The following is a 19,880-nucleotide window of genomic DNA, read 5'->3' as shown; positions in this document are numbered from 1 at the left end:
AAGGTAATATTAAGAAGAGGAGACTCTCTGGCACATTTCCATGTCTACGGTACACAGTCAGGGGAGCACAGTGCCTTGTTAGGGGCCGGCGTGGGGAGGCGATGAGCTTCTAGGCAAAGAAGCGGGCACCGGTGTTAGGGTCCTGCTCACCTCTGGCCGGGAGAAGGGCACTGGGATGGAGGGAGCACAGCCAGGCCTCTGGCCTCCGTCTCCCCCACTCCTGTGCGGTTAGACGGGGCAGCCGCTGGCTCAGGTCTCCACTTCCCAGCAGAGCCGTGGAGGCAGTGGCACGGCTTCCAGGGAGCTTGGCGCCCACTCAGCAAACCAGGCCTCCCGCTCCCGGCTGAGGTCCCCCATTCTGGCTTGCATTTGGCCTTCAGAGCACTGTTTCCTAATTCCATCTTTAGTTCCTCTCTGGAACCAGCTGGGGAGGAAGCCCCGATAGGTAACTAATGGACCCAGTGGAATGATAAGCTCTCCCGAAGAAGAGAAGGCCTGGAGCCTTGCAGAGGAGTTCCCATTAACCAAGTCAGCTAGTGCACCTTGGCAGGTGCAGGAGAAATGGTTCCGAGGATTCGAGTCACTGAGCAGGGGCTGCGACCCAGAGTCCGAGAGAAGAGCCCGCTGGGACAGGACGCTCTAGTCTATTTATAGAATGTGTCTGATCTGTTCTCAGCTCCAGCTGTACATTTGAATCACTTGAGCAGCTTATAAAAGTCCCCGTGACAGCTCTTCTCCCCAAGCCGATTACATCAGAACCTCCGGGGGAAGCCTGCAGGCATCCGTGCCAGGCAACAGCTCCCCAGAGGCGTCTGGAGGGCAGCCAGAGCAGAGAGGCACCCTTGGCTTGTTTACAGCTGCCGACTGTGTCCCGGGCACCTGTGAGCAACAGTGACAGAGGCGTCAGCCAGGAGAGCCCGCCCTCACCATCCACAGAGACCTACGCAAAAGAAAATCATGGGTCCGTCAGGGACCACGCACCCATGGGGAGGCAGGTCACTCATCTTGAGAAGCAGATGTTTTTAAAGGGGGGAGAGGATTCCGGCTGATGACCTTCAGGGAACCGCGTTTCGCTGTCACGCCGTCAACACACATTCAGACCATTGCCGAGGCCTGGTTCTGCTCATGAGGTAAGCGTCCTCGCCTGTGACTCCGTGACCCTGCTGTCCTCTTCGTCTCGTGAGGAACCTCGTTCAGGGTCTCCCCTTTGCTCTGCAGGACGTAAGCAGCATTTTCCTCCTTCCTCTAAGTGCGGCCTTTCCCCACTGGCCTTGAACTCCAGAAACGGGACAGACAGGCTTCCGCTCTTGGTGAGTTTTGTGTTTACAATGATGGCTGAATTTTCTTTTTCCTTTTGGACCAAGACGCTTGATATTTTAAATGACCTGCCTCTCTTTTTAGAAGGGATGGAGGCGATGATTAAATGTGCGTGTCATTGGCCTGTGTTCCCCCATAATGAAGCACCTGGGGTCTGCAATTCTCAGCTCCGCTGCATTAGCAGGGCGCAGGGAAAATATTTACTTAGCACTTATCATGTGTCAAGCAATTTGCTATGTGCTTTACATACATTATCTAAATGATGTCTCCCAGTAATATCAGACCTTTGGCACAAACCTCCCAGGTTACAAATGCAGGGGGAATGAGATTCCGCGAGGACGGGTCAGAGGACAGGTAAAAAGCAGCCTTTTGAGGGTTTGACAAACAGCTCCGTCAGAGTCAGGGCCACTCTGTTTCTAATCAGTGCCTCTTCCTGCCCCAAACGTCACCGCTTGGTGGCCACAGATCTATGCTCCCCACTCCGGTGACTTTCCCAATGCAAATTCCCAAGTCCCAGCCGTTCCACACCGTGACATGCTCTCGTTAATTTAATAAATTAAATCTGCTAACGGAAGATGGTCCAGCCAATGAACCAGAAAGAGATGAATCAGAAATGCACTTTGCCCTTAAGGGAATTTATCAACTATTAGAGGGAGTGATACACATGCATAATACTAATTAAAACCAATACATCCGTGCATCCCTGTCTTGGTCGGGGGAGAGGGAGTCGGGGAGAACCAGGGCCGGAGCCAAGGAGAGAGAAAGAGCCCAGGGCTCCAGACGGGCGTTCCGGTTGAGATGCGTACAGCGCCTCTGGCATCCCCTTCAAGGTTGGTTATTGGCCCCAGGGTCTACTTTCTCAGTACTTTCTCAGACTCAGAGGTGGTGCCAAACTGCACTTGAAGTAGCCAGAGTCTAAAAGTGTGATACACACGAACTTATTTACAAAATGAACAGTCTCACAGACATAGAAAGACATGAACAGCAAACTTGGGTTGACCAAAGAGGAAGGAAGGGGAGGGATGAGTTACGAGATGGGGTTGACATAAACACACGCCTGTGTACAAAAAAGACACCCAGCAAGGACCTGCTGTACAGCACAGGGGCCTCCACTCAAATCTTGTCATATTTTCCAATGGAAGAGGATCTGAAGGAGAACGGATGTGGGTGTGTACATGCATGTATAACGAGGTCGCTTTGCTGTACGCCTGAAACGAATATGTTACAACATAGAGCCACTACATCTCAAGAGTTCGTATTTTCAAAGTAGCCGGGGTTTAGCAGGTATCAAAAGTGTAAGGTACGCCGAGGGCGTGTGGGGCCCAGAAGAAGAAGAGCCTCAAGGTCAAGGGCCAGGACACACACTTGAACAAAGACCAGGATAAAGTGCGTGGGGCAGGGGCGGGGAGGAGGGTACCCGGTTCACAGAAGGGGATTGGGGGGGGGCCCTGCTCACTGTCTTTCCTCTCTGTGGGCTGAGAGGCGGGTGGGTCGGCCAGTTTAAACTGGCATAAGGATGGGGCCGCTGGCCACTCAAGGTGCTCCCTTGACGCAATGAACCAGCGACAGGTGGGGGTGGAGACCTGACTGGAAAGGCAGTGATTCGGGCCTCATCAAGAATCTTCAAATATTCAGGGCCAGATTAACCCACTTCCCGTCTCAGCTCTGGGGAGTCGTCCATGTCTGTTGGTCATCCGTCTCCGTGGCTCCTGCCAGGTGGGTCTGTGCTGGTTTACGGTCCATCCCCGGGGAGTTTGGACACGTCAGCACATTGTGGCTGATATGCCTGAGGGCCAACAGAAATCTGCTTCAAGCGAAAGAGCTGACACAAACGTGCAGTGCAAATTCAAGTCACGGTGGGAGTTCCCACTGTGGCTCAGTGGTAAAGACCCCACCGGTATCCATGAGGACGTGGGTTCTAGCCCTGTTTCCGCTCAGTGGGTTAAGGATCAGGTTAAGGATCTGGCGTTGCCATGGCTGTGGTGTAGGCCATCGGGTACAGCTCCAATTCAACCCTTAGCCTGGGAACCTCCATATGCATCAGGTTTGGCCCTAAAAAGACCAAAAAAAAAAAAAAGTCATTTGGGTTTTTCAGACTATAGAGTCTGTGCTGCCCCTCACTTAGAAGAGAAAAATTCCCCTCTAAAGTGCAACTCTACCCCAGCACCCAATATTTCAGGATTTATTTAGCATTGACTCAAGTAGGACTGGCTTCTGGTGCGCCTCCCACTGGGAACTTGGGATTTGGATGCTAAAGTTGAACTTGTGTCCCTTACCATTTGCCTCACATGTGAGCAGGGAGGTTGACTAACTTTCAAAAGGAAGCTGACTTTTCAGTTTTGAATCATAATAGGAAAATGACAGCCTGAGTAATTTGATGAAACAGGCCTTTACCAACACTTAGCACCCTGACATCTGAAGCAGACGTCCAGACGCTTAGACGTTTCCTCCAGAAACCCCTAAAAGTGGAAGCCAAGGGCACATAGATCAAAACAGTGGAACCCCTCCCAAAAAGGGGGGGCCAGCAGTGCCTACAGGGTGAGTACTGGGCTTAAGCCAACAGTTACCAACACATTAGGGATTCTGGGGACGTGAATGTGGGTATCGAGTCTAGTCCTTTGTTCTAAATAAAACAAGAACAAGCTGCTTGAGGGAACAAGGAAAAGGTGCCTCCTTCCAGAGGCACAAGCCCTTTGCATCCAGGAAAATACAGGTCACAACAATTCATTCCAAAGTTCAAGCGGGGGGGGCACTCTGCCAATGGATGCTTTGGGGTCCTGCTGTGAACTGGAATTCCGCACTTGCCTTCTGCCTCTACATGGATTGAATCACGAGCCACTGCAGCTGCCGACCCCCACCACCCCCGGAAGGAGCTCAGGGTGGAGACCAGGAGGGAAGCCCTCGGTGCTCTGGGAAAACGGGTGGAACAGGTCTTCCGATAATTAGGTATTTTCAGCAGAAGATCTTAACGAGCCCAATTCTTGCATCTCCTCATATAGAGAAGAGCACCGCCATGCATCTTGGTGACATCTGCTCCTCGGGAGTAGCAGCGAGCTTCACGAGACCAGCAGTGACCTTCGGTAAAATGCGTGCGCGTTGGCACGTTCCTCCGCCTTCACCAAAATCACATCCACACTAACCACCCCCCCCAACCCCTTGAAGTGTATCTCAGAGCTCTCTGAATGCTGCTTCCAGGGCTCTACTTCTCATTTTGCCCCAAATAAAACTTAACTTTCCGCTTTTAAATTGTGCGTACTTTTGTAAGTGGACACTGGCAGTTGGATTGAGGAAACGACACGTGGAGTCCCGAACCATGTTCTCTCCAAAAACTATGTGGTGAGACGGGACACGTGCAGTGGAGGGGACCTAACCGATGAGAGCATCACCCGCACCTGCAACGCTCCGCGGCTGCGGACTATGCACCTGCAACGCCCCGCGGCTGCGGACTATGCACCTGCAACGCCCCGCGGCTGCGGACTATGCACCTGCAACGCCCCGCGGCTGCGGACTATGCACCTGCAACGCCCCGCGGCTGCGGACTATGCACCTGCAACGCTCCGCGGCTGCGGACTATGCACCTGCGACCACGGCCTGACAAGATCCCTCTGCATCACGGGCAGCGCAGGGCAAGGAACGGGAGAATAGGGGGATTTTTAGTCCCATTTCTCAGTTCGATCAGGGACTATCACTCTCCAGACTCAGCAGATGGCAGACCAGACAGCTTTGTCTGATGAGCTAATTAGTTTTCAGCACCTCATTGTCACCTCACAGTGGCATCTCGGATAAAAGCTTAAGGTGCCGCATGTTTAAGGGGCTTATCTGAATTCGGTAAAGTGTGTTCTTTAACTTAACTTTATCTGCACAGGAGACATTTGAAGAGAATGAAGATTGAGGAGAAAATGTTCACAAAGTAGCCCATCTCTAACTTGTGAATGTTGTGAAAATGCGAGGGGTTTCCAGACCAAACTCAAGTGAAGCCACATTTTGGAGTCAAAAGAAACCGGGACCCGGAAAACCTAAATTCCAGTTTCTTCGCCGCCCGTAACTGAGTGGCTGGAGGAGGTCAGTGTCTCTATTCTCTTATCTACAAAGTGAAGTCCTCAGATGAAGTGGACAAACCTACAATTTTTGCCTCCAGCTGGAAAGTTCTCCTATTTCAAATAAATTTCAAAATCGCTGAGCATTAAGAAGCTTTTCCTTTTTAACAGAGCCTAATTGCCTTGGCAGACCCATCTGTCTCCAGCATTGGCATCTCACGTACCACATGCCCAAGTGCACTGGGTGAGCTGGCAACCTCCTGAGCCTGATCGACAGAAAGCTGGGGGTCCATGGGGGTTGGATGGCAGCCCTGCTTAAATCCCTTTGCTGGAAATTTCACTAAAGACAGCTGGTGCCTAAGATTCCCAGGGCACCTGCCATGCTTGCTGAGCAGGTAAGAAGCCAGGGGGCAGGTGCTATGCCCTTCCCCTGCACTGTGTGACTCACACTGGGTGGTGGATAACTGCTGCAAAGAGACGTGATACAAAGTGTTGTTGCAGTGCTTAAAATGCACTGAGATGTAGAAGGTTCCCCGGCTGGAGTCAGTTTTTTTCTGACATGACGTAGGAGCTACTGACACTGCCAAATGCCACGTCTCACCTATGCGTATTGTCAACACTCTATACCTGCAGTGCCCCGATTGAGAGCCAGTAGTCACATGTGCCTCTTTAAATTTTAATTTGCATTGATTAGTATTAGATGGAGTTTAAAATTCCTTTCCTCAGTTGCACCAGCCGCATTTCAAGCATCCAATGGCCCCACATGATTGGTGGGTACCGCATGGGACAATGCAGGTCTGGAAAATGTCCAGCATCATAAAAAGTTCTATTGGACAGCCCTGGGCCAAGTCCAGCCACTCTTGACATCGTGAGATTCCTTTTCAGTTTGGGCTTAGAGACCAAAGCCAACATTGAAACATCCTTTGTGTGTTTCCAACACCGTGGCTCATCAGGGGCTGGGAGGGGGGATGCCGTGGGGCCACTGCTCCTTGTCTTGGAGGAACATCAAGTGCTCTCACCGAAAAAGCGCTAAGAGCAACTAAAATTGGGGACGCTTAGGTCAGAGTTCGTAAAGAAAAATGAACCCAGTGAAGAATTTGTACCTGTATCATTATTTCCTAACTTGAAGCATGAAGCTTATCCACATGCCACACACTGGCTGCTACATCCTCCAAGGTTTGCACACTGTGGGGAGCGCATCTGGAGGAAGAATCCCTACCACAGCACGTATTTGATTTGCTAGAATTCTCTTTTATTTTTTTATTTCAGTGTCTTATACTTCCTGTGTGTATGTGATTAGATTGAAAATATTGGGGGGGGGGTCTTTTTGGCCTTCTCATCATGGAGGGTTTTTTTCTTTTGACCCCTCTTTCTGGAAAACATTCATTCATAGAGAATAAACATGCTCTGACGATGGCCTCTCCATGGCCACCAAGGCTTTGCCACTGCTGCTTTTCTTCCTTTGAAAGGTCCCCTTACCACTCCTTTAGCTGAACTTTTCTTATTTTTTTAATTGAAGTATAGTTGGTGTATAATACATAAGTTCTAGGCATACAATAGAGCGAGTCACATCGTTTTAAAGGCTTCACTCCATTTATAGCTATTGTAGAATACTGGCTATATTCCCTGCTGCACAATATATCCTTGTAGCTTATTTTATACATAGTAATCGCACCTCTTAATCCCCTACCCCTACATTGGCCCCCTTTCCCTCTCCCCATGGAGTAACCACTGGTTTGTTCTCTGTATCTGTGAGTCTCCTTCTTTTGTTATATTTACTAGTTTGTTTTATTTTTAGATTCCATGTTTAAGTGATAGCATACAGTATTTGTTTTTCTCTGTCTGACTTATTTAAGTAAGCACAAGAGCCTCCAAATCTATTCATGTTGTTGCAAATGGCAATTTTTATGGCTGCGTAGTATTCCACTGTGTGTGTGTGTGTGTGTGTGTGTGTGTGTGTGCGCGCGCGTGCGTGTGTGTGTGTGTGTGTGTGTGTGTGTGTGTGTGTTCACCTCTTCTCTATCCATTCATCTACTGATGGCCACGTAAGTTGTTTCCATGTCTTGACAATTGTAAATAATGCTGCTATGAACATTGGGGTGTAAGTACATTTTCAAATGAGTGGTTTGGGGGTTTTTTTGGATGTGTACTCTGGAGTGGAATTGCTGGGTCACATGGTAATTCTATTTTCAGTTTTTTGAGAAACCACAGTGGCTGCACCAATTTTACATTCCTACCAACAGTGTACGAGGATTTCATTTTCTCCACATCCTTGCCAACATTTGTCTTTTTGATAATGGCCATACTGACAGGGGTGAAGTGATATTTCATTGCAGTTTTAACTTCAGTTCCTCTGATGTTGAACATTTTTTTCTTATGTCTGTTGGCCATCTCTCCATCCATCTGGCCATCTGTATATTCTCTTTTGAAAAATGTCTATTCAAATCTTCTGCCCACTTTTTAATCAGGATTTTTTTTTTGATATTGAGTTGTATGAACTGTTTATATATGTTGAATATTAAACACTTACTGGTCATATCACTTGCAGAAATTCGCTCCCACTCAGTAGGATGGCTTTTAATTTCGTCAATGCCTTCCTTTGCTGTGCAAAAGAGTTAAAGTTCAGTTAGATCCCATTTGCTCATCTGTGCTTTTATTTCCTTGATTTAGGAGGCAGATCCAAAAGAATATTGCTACAATTTATGTCAAAGGGCATTCTGCCGATGTTTTGCTCTGTGAGTTTTATGGTTTGGTCTCTCATTTAGGTCTTTAATCCATTTTGAGTTTATTTTTATACATGGTGTCAGAGAATGTTCTAATTTCATCTTTTTACATGCAGGTGTCCAGTTTTCCCAACACCACTAATTGAAGAGACTCTTTTTTTCTCCATTGTATGTCCTTGCCTCCCTTGTCGTAGATTAATTGACCTTAAGCGCACGGGTTTATTTCTAGGCTTTCTAGTCTGTTCCATGGCTCTATATTCTGGTTTTGTGCCAGCACCCTACTTTTTTTGGCATCATACTTTTTAAAGGCTGCCACTTTGTAGTACAGTCTGAAGCCAGAGACTGTAATTGCTCCAGCTCTGTTCCTCTTTCTCAAGACCGTTTTGGCTATTCAGGGTCTTTCGCATGTCTGTACAAATTTTAAAATTATTTGTCCTACCTCTATGAAAACGTCATTGGTATTTTGGCAGGCATTGCATCTCCTCTGGTGGTTTCCTTGGGTGGCAAAGTTGTTTTAACAATGGCATATTTCTTCCAGTTCAAGAACACGGCACATCTTTCCACCTGTTCGTGCTGTCTTTAACTTCTTCCTCACTGCAGTAGTTTTCCTAGTACAGGTGTTTTCCCTCCTGTGTAGGTTTTTTCCTAGGTGTTTTCGTTGAACTTTTCTATTTGAGCACAATATGGTCCATCTTAGTAACCTCAGTTCTATGTAGAAATTGCCTTAAATTTCTATGCATACTTTTTTTTTTTTTTTGTCTTTCTAGGGCTGCACCCAAGGCATATGGAGGTTCCCAGGCTAGGGGGTGAATCAGAGCTGCAGCTGCCGGCCTGAACCACAGCCACAGCAACATAGGATCCAAGCCACATCTGCGACCTACACCACAACTCGCGGCAACGCCAGATCCTTAACCCACTGAGCGAACCCGCAACTTCATGGTTCCTAGTCAGATTCATTCCTGCTGTGCCACAACAGGAACTCCTAAATTTCTACGAATACTTTCTTTTTCAAAATATGGAATTAGAGAATACTCGTGTATATCAGAAATTATTTTAACTCTGTGAATGGGCTAGCATTCTGCTCAAAAAACAGGTGGGTACCCATGGTTTTTGTCCTCAGCCTCTACTCTCTTCTTCCGGCACTAGTCCCCTCGTTTTCTCCTGGGAGCCGCACCTTCTCTTTTCCAGGAGGATAATCAGAACATCCTGCTCACCTGGCACAGGGGCTGGCTCAAAGATGGTTCCCTGATGAACCAATTAGAGGACCAACAACTTCAGTCTAACCCTTCAGGTTGACCTGGGCATGATTCAAGCACATTTGCAGCTGCTTGCTGTGTCCATGAGGATAAATAAAGCCTGATGGAGAAGAGGAGCAGAAGAGAGAGAGCTGGGAGACAGAAATTGAAAAACTGCAGATCAGGGACATCTTCTGAGCCCTGAATTCAGCCATCCGGACGATCAGTCTCTTTACACCAGCGTCTTTCCAATCCCGAGCCCGGGCACATACACAGAATTTCAGTGCATTTCTTCAAAGGCTATAGTTTAAATGATGAAAATCTTTTGGAAAGTATCTTCGTTTGGTAATAATGCTAAGCAAACTATTTCTGAAAACCAACAAGGAATGTAACAGAGGAAACGTTTCCTCCAACTTTCCAATTTGTAGCAGCACAAGAAGACGATTGTGAGATTCTGCCATAATTAATAGGCACACGGTTAAGTGAATTACGCAATATTAAAATATCACTGAGGGGACAGAACTAGAGATAAATGTCCTCCTCTGGGCTGGATGGAACTCTTCTGGGGAACCACGTTACAAAGTTCTTTAATTTAAAAAATTACATTTCCGGGGCCTCATATTGTCAGAAAGACAAATAATCTGTCTCAGTGAGAAATACAGATTTACAGGACTGTACTTAAGAGCCCAGCACGGGGTTGTACACCATTGCCAAGGGGAAAGGAACCGGGACACAGAAGCTGCATACCTGGTTCCACAGGGCAAGTGCTGATGGAAAAGTCAGCCTTGTGCATCTCTGAGTCTGAGATGCCTGAGCTCAGCAGCTTATGTGTACCCAGCTGGGCACGCTCGCTGTTTTAATACCGGTTTTATGATTCTTCAGGGCTGCTGGGGCCAGCAAATCAGGAAAGGACCTCCCTCGGAAACATGATTTGTTACAGATCCCAGGAGGAAGCGGCATGCCACGCCCCAAGGGGCCACTCAGGGAAGCACCAGGGCTGTTCTGGACAGGACAGCTGTAGGCAAGATCCTTTACTGTGGTTTCACCAGAAAAGAATGGGGTGAGTCAGGGTAAGCAGGCTTAGGATTCTCCAGTTCGAATAATGCCAGCAGGCTCTCAGGTGTAGGGGCTGTCTCTAGTTGTCCAGTACCCGCCTCAGGGTGAGGCGGGCAGGGGGTGGCGGCCCAGAGTGTCAGAGCCTGGGATGGGAGGACTGGGCTGTGGGTTCTGGACTGGCTGATTTGCAGGTGAAAGGCTAGTATCTCTAGGGATTGTCTATCCGTGGGCAGGGAGAGGTTAAGGGGCGGTCCTCCAGGGTCGTCAAGGTCCAGACATCAAAGCAACAGAAGCTAGAAGACAAAGTTAATACCCACAGAAAGAGTTGCGGGCCCACCTGCAAAGCCTGCAAGGGTGACTGCTGAGTGTCCCTGATGGGACAGAGCAGGGTGGCGACACAGGCAGTTATACACGTCCCAGTAGGGACCATAGATAGAGAGGGAAACCTAAGGTGGGACTTAGGGGGAAACTTGACCCCACGACAGCCTCTGCCGCAGGGGGAGTGCAGGGGATCTTTGAAACAGACCCCAGCCCTACTCCTGCCACTGAGAAAGGGCTCTCCCCTGCTATCGGTCACCCCTGGAACGGCCCCCACACTTCTGAATCAAAAAGCAAAAGTGAAGACTTCCTATCGTGGCTCAGAGGGTTAAGACCCCCACATAGTGTCCCTGAGGATGCAGGTTTGATCCCTGGCCTTGCTTGGTGGGTTAGCATCCTGCTGGCTGAAGGCTGTGGTGTAGGTTGAAGATGTGTCTCAGAGCCAGCGTTGCTGTGGCTGTGGTGTGGCCGGCAGCTGCCGCTCTGATTCAACCCCTAGCCTGGGAACTTCCATATGCCACAGGTTCAACCCTAAAAGCAAAAAAAAAAATTTTTTTAAGCAAAAACGAACAAAAAAGGCAGCCTAGCAGCCCACAAAAGACTGCCTTTTTTCCCCCTCAAGCCTAGGAAGGAAACAAACAAACAAAAATTACTTTCTCTTTCTCCTGGTACCCACCCCTGCCCCAAAGGCCTGCAGTGTGAGCAAAGATGCAGAAGGCAGGATAAAATCCAAGTCATAGAGGCTCGTTGAACTGAAGGGAACAGGATGCCCAAGAGATCAGAGAGGGACAGGGAGAGGGCACGCGGCAGGAGAGGCTTCTTAGAACCGGAGATGCCGGGTCAGACCTGCCGAGGTTCTGACTCCGCTGGCAAGGACTGCGGCCTGGGTGTCGAGAGTTTTGAAAGCTCCCCTGAGACACTAATGTTTAGGGCATGTTGAGAAGCAAATATATAAGGAGAGATTGCAAAACATTACTTCTGAGGTTTTTTAAATGTAATAAAGGAACTGGGACACAGAAGGCGCAATTACGAGCCATGACTTTGTGATCAGGAGGGTCAAAGGGGGTCAGCCTCCCAACAGAGCAAAGCCCCAAGCACGAGAAAGCATCTTCCTCACGCGGTGCAGGCTCATCTAGCACTTGCACGGAGGCCCAGACCCTCCCTCGACTGCACGGGCGGCGAGAGCCCAGGCGGTTGGGCTTGTCCACCTTTGATGATAAGGCCCCCATGTGAACTGGGGAGGGTGTCGGGTCAAGAACGCCCACCCGGTCCAGTCGAATCAACATCCAAACAACGTGAGAGGAAAGCTGAGGCCGTGGACGGGAGCCTCTCTGTTCTCAAATTAAAGCCTTCCTCGACGTAGCACAGCTCCATTTGGAAAATCATATAAATACCCAATAACCTGTATTGACATGTCTATACCTAAGGGAATGAGAGTCATTACACACAGTCTCATAAGGCAGCAAAAACGACTCCTGTGCTAGCGTGGCGGACTTCTGAATTCCCTTTTTTAATGTTATGATTAGAGAAAGTGTGAGAAAGAAAATCGTGGTGGACCATGGAGTTCTATGCATTCCTGTTTCATGTCACCAGCGCTATATGGTGACGTGGACCGTGTGTGGCCATGGACCCTGCATCTTGTCCTTTCCTCATAACCACCCCTTACTCTTCACATCGTCAAGATACCCCAGCTGCCAAGGCACGAAATGAGATTCCCAGAACCGGTCAGAAAACGGGGGCGAGGCCTGTCATCAGCTGAAGGATTCTTGAGAGTACTTTTCTCCAAAGCAAGTAGAAGGTGGCGGGGAACCCAGGAGGTCCCAGGTCTTGGTCCTCCTCCACCATCTTCACTCAGTTAAACCGAAGACAAGACAGGAGTTCCCTGGTGGCTCAGTGGGTTAAGGACCAGCATCGTCATGCTGTGGCTCAGGTCACTACGGTGATAGGTGTTGAACTCTGTCCCAAGCTCTTTCTGCATCTACTGAGACGACGAAAGCAGGGGGCGGAAGGCCCTGCTGCATATGCCGGGGTGAGCCCCTCGAATAGCATAAAACTGCCAAAGAAACTCCACCTCTGACTTTCTCAGCTTGACCCAGGGCCCCTGACGGAGCCACCCTCACCGCTTCTCCGTCCTCAAGGCTCAGACGAAAGAGCCACACCTCTTCCCACCTTCCCCCCGAAATACAAGGTGCCATTTGCTTTGTTTAAACAATGTGTGTTCACTGCCTGCAACGAGTCAGACCACGACGACTTGCTGTTTAGGCTTCATCATTTTTTAATGCGCACTGCTTTTTCTCATTTATTTTGCTTTGAGATCATTGTTCTGACTGAAGCTCATGCCCCAGGCTGAGCCCTTCTTCGGGACGTTTCCACAGAAAACAAGCCGCTTCCTTCCTTCTGAAGCTGCGCAAGGCTGCAGCGTCTCTGGAAGGAGGCTCTTTGGAGGATGAAGCTTTCTCCCCGGGCTCCCATGTGCGTTCCAGCGGGGCTGCGATGACACCTGCCAGCTTTGGGGGCCTGTCAGCGTTCCAGACTGGTCTAGTATGGTCCCTACTGGCCTCTTCCCTTGTCAGCAGCCCGGTCGCCCTGGATGCCAATGGGAAGCCGTACAGTCACCTAGGGCCTCATTTTCATTAATCCCGAGCTTAATTAAAAAAATAAGTCTTTTCAATTAAAAATGCACAATTTTTTTGACTCAGGAAAATTTTATTCTGTTATTTCTTTTACAGTCTGTAGCCCTCTCTTCTCTCTTCTCTGAACCCTAATACTCACACATGACGCTTCTCCTTGCTCCCTCTAAAGCTTCACTGGGGAGCTTGTGAGAAACACAGAATCCTGGGCACCTGCCCCAACCTCCTGAATCAGAATCTGCCTTTTAACAGGAGCCCAGAGCCCTGGGAACAAAGCCAGCAGGAATCGAGAAGCCCGTGTAAGAACAAGAGGGAACCACGACCAGGCCGAGGCTCTGTGACCAGAGGCCACACCTGGATATGGCCAGGTCCCGGGGCCACTGTTAGGGAGAAGTGGGGGTGGGCTCAGGCATTGGTTTGGGAACGTTAGGGCAGGGCCCTGAGAGAGTCCAGTAGGCAACCTGGCCGGGTGTCTACAAAGGTGAACGGTCCAGACAGTAAGCAGCCTGGGCTGGACCAAGTCCCCTGCCCCAACCGACCGCCAGCAACAGCAGGCTGCGCTCTAGACACGCAGACACAGGGCGGACAGCACCGGTCAGGAGAGGGCCGTGTGCCCCCCTGCAGCTGGCACTGGACAGCAACGGGGGCATGGCCAGCCCACAGCACTCTATGGAAGCCCTGGGGGGCTCTTTCACACAGGGTCTGTGACGACAAAGGAGGATCTGTTGAAAATTCTAAACCCACCCAGTTGGATAAGAAAACCAGACAGTGCAGGCTACGTTGACTTCTCCATGACTATGATATAACCCTTGGACATTCACAAAGGTTAGGTGCCAGGACTTTCAGAAATCCTGAGTTTACAAACACTTCTGTGCTTGGCACGGTCTTCTGACTTTCTCTGGAAACCGATTTCCATTAAGAGCCATTCATTTCCTGGGAACCTCCCCACACGGCTCGCTAACCATCTTTCGACTCAATAGTTTATCTCTCACTTAATGAGCGACGGGGCAGAGCTGGCTAGAGATCTTCGTAGACCATGTCACCCATCAGTTGACTGTCACTCATGGGCTGGTGGCCAGGGTGAGGCTGGGTCCTGAGTGCTCCCAGCCCCCAAGGCTGGGGCCACGCTGAGTCCTGGCCATTCTGGCAAATTCAATGGGATGAGGGATTCCCAGCCATCACCCTGAGCCCCAGGGAGCAGAGTCAGACTGGAAATACTGAGCCTCCCTAGGGCCAGAGAGTAGAAAAGCAGAGCAGAGAAAAATCCAAGAAGCCGCTTCAGTTGTAGCCAGTACCAGACCCATTCACACCGTTGTTCTTCGGCCCAAATAAGCACAATTTGTGTGTTTTAAATCCGCCCACACAGTTTTACCTTCATTTTGCTTTTTCACATTGCTTGGAGTGAGAAGAGTGGGTAAAACTTGGAAAAATAACTCCTCCTCCGTGACTGGTGAATTCTTTGCTAAAGCACAGAGCTGCCCACTCCCTGCCCCCGGGCCAAGCCGTGTTCCCTGTGCGCATCGAACCTCGCCCACTGACCAGGACTGCTCACCTGAGAGCACTGGAGCCACTACGAGTGAGTGTTCTCGACGTGCGATCAAGGCTTCAAAAGGGAGGGGCACTGTGCTGAGGGCAGGTACCCACGCTCCAGGATGCACTGCGGTGCTTGGGGACCCAGCACCCAGGTGAGGAAAACGCCCACTGCCTGCTGCATTCAAGCAGCCCCCTTGAGAAGGATTTAATGTCACTACCCCTGCCATTTCCTGGGAAGCCTCAGCCCTGCGGCTCTGCGACGTGGCCCTCACTGCACGGACCCTGCACGGGTCCCTCTATTGGGGCCGTAGGTCTACTGAGTGCTTTCCAGGGAAACGTGAGCTGTGGGCACGTTGGTAAAGACACAGAGTGTTCTGCAGCCCCGCAGCACCACGCCGCCCAAGCTCTGCTTCTCCGGGCTTGGGGAGCCTCCGCTGAATAAGAGATACAGTGACCAAAGAGTTGCTATTTTATTAACTGCTTGCTCTGACGCAGTTGGGTTCCTAATGTGTTTTACATGTCCATTTATATCTTGAGTGTTTATTATCCCGTTAGAAACACAGCAGGAATTAGGACGGGGTGGAGATGGCAGAGGAGTCCGACCTGGAGTTTACCCCCTCTGACAAAAACGTTCAAAACGCATCCGCAAGTGGACTGATTCACACAGAACATCTAATGAAGACCTCAGGCTTCTGAAAGAGCAAGAAAATCCCCACAAAACCAGGTAGGACCAAAGGACAGAGAGAGAGGGAGGAATTCAGATACAGCTCGTGCCTCAGGGAAGGAGCTGTGCAGGAGAGAACATTCCTGCAGCCCCCAGGAGGTCTTCTCGAGGGGGCATCAGCCCGGACACGCCGGGCTCCGAGCCTAGGAGGAGGGAGCACAGCGACAGGTCTGGGGAAGATAAGACAGAGAGGGACCTGCACAGAAAGTCAGCCCCAGCACCCTGCCCTCCCCGCCTGAGAGGTTCGTCTGTTGGTGCAGGTGGGGGCTGTGTGCTGAAGCTCAGGCTGCAGAGGTCAGGCTCAGGGAGGGGACCAGGGCTGGCTACACAGAGACACCCTGATAATAGATAATAGAGGGTGTACTCGGAAGAAGCTCTGTCCCACCAGAGAGGGAGCTGCCACTGTTGGGGGGCCCACGAGGAGAGGGGAGGGAACCCCCTAAGAGCTTCTTCCCCTGGGAGCTCAGGCAACAGGACACCACCTGATAGGTGAGCAGGCACAAGCCTCTACCGCCACTGTGGGCTCCAGAGGTGGGCAGCTGCTAGAAGACCTGCTACTGTCCCAGGACGGCGCTAGCCCCAGCCACCCCTGGAGAGCCTGTGAGCAGGCACCTGACCCTGCACCTGCTGTCCTGGGAGGGCACAGGTCTCTGTCACCCCTTCAGAGCTGGCACGTGTCCACCAGGCCATGTCCCTGCCGTCCCAGAAGAACACAAGGGCACCGCACCTGCACACCCCTCATTAAGGGGATAAAGGCCAGCACGCGCTGAGGAGAGAGGCAGCAAAAGCCTCCAAACTGAAAGCAGCCCCTGGATTCAGGAGAAGGTGGAAGCGTCGAAAGACTCAAGCTCAGGTCCTCTCATCAAAACACCAAAATCACAGCTAACAGCAGGACACCATCAACGAAAGAAGACTGGAACATGCCAAAAAAGACATTTGTCATTCTAGGACAAAGGAGAGGCCACCACATAGGGGGGATATGGGAACGACGTTTTGTGACCTAGTGAAATCCCAAACCCGTCAGATGGGCGACCCACCAAGTGGAGACTCATCATGTCACGGAGGTCCTCCCGCGGGAGTGTTCTGAGCTCTGTGTCCGAACCCCCAGCCTGAGGACCTGGCACTGGGCAGAAGGCCCCTGGAGCATCGGGTCTCAAAGGCCAGTGGAGCTTGGTTGGAGGGGCTCCGCAGAACTGGGGGAAACACAGACTCCACACACAAGATCTCACGTGCACTCGGACCCGGTGCAAAGCACTGACTCCACAGGAGCCTGGTAAGCCCCACCTGCGGGTCTCAGAGAGTCTCAGCTGAGGCTCACTAGAAGAGGCCCAGGGAATATCGATTGGTGAGAGCTGTAGCAGCTAGTCTTACAGAAGTACACCAGCCCCAAGTCACTTTGCTTTTCCGTGTAAAAATCAGCAATATTAACAAGCTTTTAGCTAGACTGCAACAAAAAGACTGATGTCCTGAATGAAAGAGGAGACAGCACTACTCCCCATAAATAAATAAAAAGGATCAGAAGAGAATGCAGTGAGCAACTGTATGCCAACAAATTAGGCAATGCAGATGAAACACACCAATTCCTCAAAAGACGCAAACTGCTGCGATAGCCTCAAAAAGCAGAAGAAAATCTGAAGAGACCTGCAAGTCAAGTGAAGGACTTGTAATGAGACTAACTAACCACAAAGAATGGTCTAGAATAAGATGTTTTTACTGGTGATTTCTACTAAATGTTAAAGAAGTAACAAATTTGATATTTTCACAAATTCCGCCCTGCCAAGAAAAAAAGAAAGAAGAACAGGCAGAAGCAATTCTCCACTCATATTCTACGAAGAAAATGTTGCAGATACCAAACCAAAGTCAGACAAAGACATCACAAGAAAAGAAAGTTCCAGACCAATATTCTTTATGAATATAAATACAAAAATCTTCCCCCAAACACTATCTAATTGCACCCAGCAGTATCTGAAAAAGATTTTACAACACGAATAAGTGAGATTTATCCCATAAATCCAAGAATAACTTAACATCCCCAAATTCAACATAGTGATTAATATAAAAACGAACAAAAGCATAATTATGTCAATAGATGGAAAGAGGCTTTGGCAAACGCCAAGACCCTTCCACAATAAAAAGTTTCAAAAAGCTAAGAATAGGAAGGAATGTCTTCAACCTGATAAAGGTTATCTATTTATTAAAAACTCACAAGAGCTCCCGCTGTGGTGCCTTGGGAACGATGGCGCACGTGCTCAATACCTGGCCAGCACAGCGGCTTAAGGACCCGGTGCTGCCAGAGCTGTGGGTTTGGTTGAAACTGTGGCTCAGATACGGCCTGGGAACTCCATATGCTGTGGGGCCACCAAAAAAGAAAAAAACCAAAAACGTACAGCTAACATCACAATTAACAGTGAAAGACTGAATGCTTTCCCCTAAGATTTCACACAAGAGTGTATCAGCCAGCACAGTTCATCAAGAACAAGAAATAAAAGGGAGTTCCCACTGCGGCTCAGTGGTAACAAACTCAACTAGCATCCATGAGGACCCTGGTTCGATCCGTGGCCTCCCTCAGTGGGCTAAGGATCTGGCGTTGCCCTGAGCTGTGGGGTAGGTCGAAGACTTGGCCTGGATCCCGCGTTGCTGTGGCTGTGGTGCAGGCCGGCAGCTGCAGCTCTGATTCAAACCCTAGCCTGGGAACCGCCATATGCTGTGGGCGGGACCCTAAAAAAGATAAAAAAGAAAGAAAAGGCAACCATATTAGAAAGGTAGTCAAACTCTCTCTCTTCACAGATGACAATCTTTTACATAGAAAACCCTAAGAAACACACACACACAATAAAAAAGTGACTATCTCATAAGTGTGTTCAGCAGGATTGTCAGACACAAGGTCAATGTACAAAAATAGGGTACAAAATCATACCAAAATCAATTCTCTTTCTATTCTCTATAAATGAGTAATCTGAAACGGGAGTTAAGAAATTTGTATTTATAATAGCATCAAAAGTAACACAATTAAGGGCCAAACTTATGCCCTGAAATTTAGGAAACGTTGTTGAAAAATGAAAGAGTTAAGTACATAGAAGAGGTCCAGTTAAATCTGTGAATCTGGCTGTATCCCGGCTACTGTGGAGCCCAGGTCTGTGATCATCCAGTGCCAAGGTCTGCCACGGGGCTGTCTGAGCACACTCAGCTCTGCCCCTCGCACCTGCACGTGGACAGCCGAGGTTTGAAGGTGGGACTGGAGCCAGAGCCTTGGCCATTGTTACATAAGGGCTTAGGGTTGAGGTTTTAAGCAAGACCCCATCACTTCTTCTGCATCCTTATCATTCAATCAACGAGCAGGTATAACACCAAGGCCACTTTAGTGATGTGGGCATGTGTGGATGAGGAGGATGCTGCCTCTCGTGTTTGTCTGATGAGATCTGGCAGGTGCTCCTGGTCCAACAGTGAGACCATTATATTATCTGAAAGGGTGTGTGTTTACTCAGCGGTTCAGATAATACAGACCGAACCAGAAGCCGACAATTAGTAAACACAACAGTGCTTCTTGCAAAGAAGCTGGCACCCTGTTAGGGTCTAAAAATAGACATGTCTACAAACTCTTACATTTAGAATGGACAAGCAACAATGTCCTGGGGCTCTCGCTGTGGGGCAGTGGGTTAATGATCCAGTGTTGCCCAGCAGCTGGAAAAGGAAAATAAATAAAGAGATAAATAAATAAATAGGCAGAGGAACTAAATAGATGTGTTATAGAAACAAGCGAACAAAAAAAGAAAAGAAAAACAAGATCCTCTGTAGAGCATGGGAAACAGGGAACTCCAGTCTCCTGGAATAGACCACGATGGAAAAGAAGATGAAAAAATTATATACATGACGGTGGGAGAAGGGCCAGAAAAAGAACGTGTGTATATGCAGGACTGGGTCGCTTTGCAGTGCAGCAGAAATTGGCACAGCACTGTAAATCAGCTATACTTGAATTAAAAAAAAAAAAAACAAAACAGAAACATCATAGAGCCGAGATCCCAGCTCAGAAGCACGTCTGCAGCCCTCTCAGCAGGTGCTCGCTCAGCCCTCACCCAGAGCGTGGGAATCCCGGAATCGTTCCTCCTCCAGCATCTGAAGGCTCTCACATCTGGAGGCATGTGTCCAAAAGGAATCCCGTCCATAACCCCCGAGACCCCATCACACCACAGGGGAAGGCCTTGCTCTCCAACCCCCATCACACCCCCACGGCACCGCCTCCATGAGCCTTTTGCAGCTCTGCAGCCGCCGTTCATTCACAGACAACCAGACACCCCAGGGACGGCCTT

The 19,880-nt window shown here is 49.5% G+C and overlaps 1 long non-coding RNA gene across 2 annotated transcripts; it reads left to right on the top strand.

Annotated features, from left to right (window-relative positions):
• Positions 1–733: 733 nt before the first annotated feature.
• LOC125111907 (uncharacterized) lies at positions 734–5,498 on the top strand. Of its 2 annotated transcripts, XR_007130967.1 has the most exons (4): positions 734–1,130; positions 1,219–1,310; positions 4,317–4,397; positions 5,183–5,498. It is a non-coding gene; the product is annotated as an uncharacterized LOC125111907 (long non-coding RNA). The 2 variants fall into 2 exon arrangements; XR_007130966.1 differs by lacking the exon at positions 5,183–5,498 and having other exon boundaries at positions 4,317–4,675.
• The last annotated feature ends 14,382 nt before the right edge of the window (positions 5,499–19,880 follow it).

This window comes from Phacochoerus africanus, chromosome 11 (genome assembly GCF_016906955.1).
Source record: "Phacochoerus africanus isolate WHEZ1 chromosome 11, ROS_Pafr_v1, whole genome shotgun sequence".
Lineage (NCBI taxonomy): Eukaryota > Metazoa > Chordata > Mammalia > Artiodactyla > Suidae > Phacochoerus > Phacochoerus africanus.
This window is presented reverse-complemented; position numbering and strand designations above follow the sequence as displayed.